This window comes from Propithecus coquereli, unplaced genomic scaffold, assembly GCF_000956105.1.
Source record: "Propithecus coquereli isolate 6110/MARCELLA unplaced genomic scaffold, Pcoq_1.0 Scaffold142, whole genome shotgun sequence".
In the NCBI taxonomy this organism is placed as follows: Eukaryota; Metazoa; Chordata; class Mammalia; order Primates; family Indriidae; genus Propithecus; species Propithecus coquereli.
In genome coordinates, this window is record NW_012138525.1 from 7,999,561 (window position 1) to 8,002,240 (window position 2,680).

Consider the following 2,680-nt stretch of genomic DNA (forward strand, 5'->3'; position numbering starts at 1 on the left):
TCAAGCCATCCATGCCCTTGCCTCTGCACCAGCCCATCCTGACTCCACTCCAACGTCTGGGCCGAGCCAGACCACGCCAGGCCAGGCCCCAGGGAGGTAGCCACTCAAGGGGAGAGAGGCCAGGCTGCAGGCCGGGTGGGGGAGCAGCCCATAAATCAGGGCCCACTCCCACCCAGTCGCTAACAAGCGGGGCTGCCTACCCGCCTACATGGGGTAGGCAGCCTCTGGGCTCCCACAGCGGCCTGGAACAGCCAGCTGGCCAAGGCCTCCAGAGTGCCTTGGCCTCCACCCCCACCCTCGGCCCCCAGATAGATAGGGGTATTTTTTTTCTTTTAGAAGAAGAAGAAAAAAATAGACCTAAATGAAGAGAAACACCAACAAAGAAGGAGAGAGGCCCGCAGAGTCACGTGGGGGCAGAGACCAATTGGGCCTCCGGTGGCCCCCCCCACCCCAGGGCGGGGAGGAGGAGGAGGACGGACGGACAGGGCCAGCCTGCCGTCCGGCCGCCGGCCGCCGCCCGCCGCCCGCTGTGGTGCAAGGGAGTTCCTGCGTGCCCACAGTCACCACCGCCCCACCTGGGCCGCCGGGGCCTCCCCCTGGACCCTCGCTGCCCACTGTTCACCCTTATCCGGCGTGAGAGCAGTCCTTCCGCTCCGTAAGTGAAGGCCTGGGCCCAGGCCTCTAATGGCCAGCCTTCCTCCTCAGTGCCTCCCTGTGGCCTGGGCCAGCCGCTGTCTGCTCTGCCGAGTGACCGGTGCCCACTGCTCTGGGCAGAGAAGGAGCCAGGGGTCTCCTCAGACCTGCCCTCCCACTGCGCTGCCCCCTCTTCTTCCCTGGGTGCTAATGGGAGGAGCTAGGCCTATGGCGACAAGCTTTGCGGGCGTCTGCTGGGGTCCCACTGTCCATCGGTGGCTGGGCATTCACAGGGCTGTGTGGGTCTGAGCCTAGCAGTCTGCGAGTGTGTCCATGGGTCTCTGGGTCTACGCTGCCTGAATGTTTGTGTGGTCTCTGTGGCTGTCTCTGATCTCGGTATGTTTCCACATGCCTGTCTCCAGTGTCTGTCAGTCCAGGTTCTGTGATTGGGCCGGGTCTGCGTTTGCTTCCCTGAGTAGCAGGGTGAGAGCTGGAACCTGGAGCTGTGCGGGTGCACAGTGGAGCCTGGAGAGCAGAGCCACAGAGGCAGGGGCTTTCAACTGTGATAGAAGCCGTGGGAGAGAGGGGGTGTGAGGTGGAGGGAGAAGGGGGGAGCTGGCTCAGAGCCCAGGCCCCCACCCCACCTGGTCCCCTGGCCTAGGCTTGTGCTTACACTGCCTGGTGTCCAGGAGACCCCAGGTGGGCTCTACGCTGGGAAGGCTGACTGGGGCCCCCAGCCCAGCCCTCCCCTCCACCCCCTTCACCCCTTACACCCCCTGCCTTCCACTTCCTGAGGACTCCTCTCTGATGAGGAGCTGTTCAGAGGCAGAAGTAGCCCCCACCTCCAGCTCCCACGGAGGCTGTTGTTTCTCCGGGGTTTGGACTGGGTGGGGGGGCCTGCGACCAACTCGTCTCTGGCTCTTTCCTCCCTCCTCACCCAAGATTTGTCCATGGAATCTCACGGAAACCGCCAATCTTTTCCATTTTATATACAGAGAAACTGAGGCTCGGAGAGGAGTGGCTCGCGGAGCTTGCACAGCAAGTCTGCAGGTCCGGCCCCTCGTACCGCGGGGTGAGCGAGAGGGGCGGTGGTCCGCGCGGGTCTCCGGCCTCCTCTGCTCGAAGGACCGAGGCGCCGGCTCCAACAGAAGCCCGAGGCCTCCAGGCGGGAGCCCAGACGGAGCCTTTAGGTCAGCTGGGCCCAAACTGGGTATTTCCCCGCTTGAAATCCGGCTTTTTGGCCTCGGGGTCCCCAACACGCTCTCTGACTCCAGGCGCTGGAGGAGGCGGAGGCAGTATTCGAGCAGACCCTTCCTCTCTCCTGTCTCAGTTTCTGCAACTGAAAAAAATGGGAGGGGCGCGGTGGACGTTCCCCAGCCCAGAGCAATCTCTCTGTCATCTCCGCCGCCCAGGGACCCTTTGTCCCCAGGGTTGCAGGGCACTCCCTTCCTCTGCCCCCGGTAGGAGCTGAGGGGTGCAGAGGTGCCCCTCCTCTGGGCTCTGTTCTCCCAGCTCCCGCGCCGGCGGTGGCTCCAGTCCGCACTAGACCTCAGAAATCCGAAGAATGGGATTACCAGGCTTCCCGATTCCCACTGCCAGCCGAGCAAACTGAGGCTCATGGAGGAGAAGGAGTCTGCCCCAGATCTCCCAGCTGGGCCCTACTGAGGCCCAGGCATGTGCTTTGCCACACTACTTCTGTTCACCCTCACGACCCGCCCTTACGGAAGATCAGTGCTCATCCCCATTTCACAGATGAGGAAACCGAAGACTGGAGAGGCGGAGAGATTTGCTTGAGGCTGGAGGGAGGACACGTGGCACGGCCAATGGGAGAACCTGGTTTCTAGCCTTGAACCGGTGCCTTGGCCACGATCCCCACTCTCGCCTTTGCCGACTTCCACGCTGCAAAACGACCAGCACCACCAGCGTGGCCCTCGCCACGACTAAGCTGGACTTGCAAACAGGAGCTCGCCTCCTCCCTCCGCAGGCGGGTGGCCCCAGGCTCCCCGGCGCCCGACACCTGCCCAGATTCCGGGGCACTCGGGCTCCG

At 63.5% G+C, this 2,680-nt stretch overlaps 1 protein-coding gene across 1 annotated transcript in view; it reads left to right on the forward strand.

Annotated features, from left to right (window-relative positions):
• The first annotated feature begins 359 nt into the window (after window positions 1-359).
• Window positions 360-2,680, forward strand: part of NR5A1 (nuclear receptor subfamily 5, group A, member 1) — a 24,252-nt gene continuing 21,931 nt past the window's right edge. The window contains exon 1 of the mRNA XM_012639684.1: window positions 360-655. The gene's annotated coding sequence lies outside the window, so the exon portion shown is untranslated. The remainder of the gene's footprint in view (window positions 656-2,680) is intronic.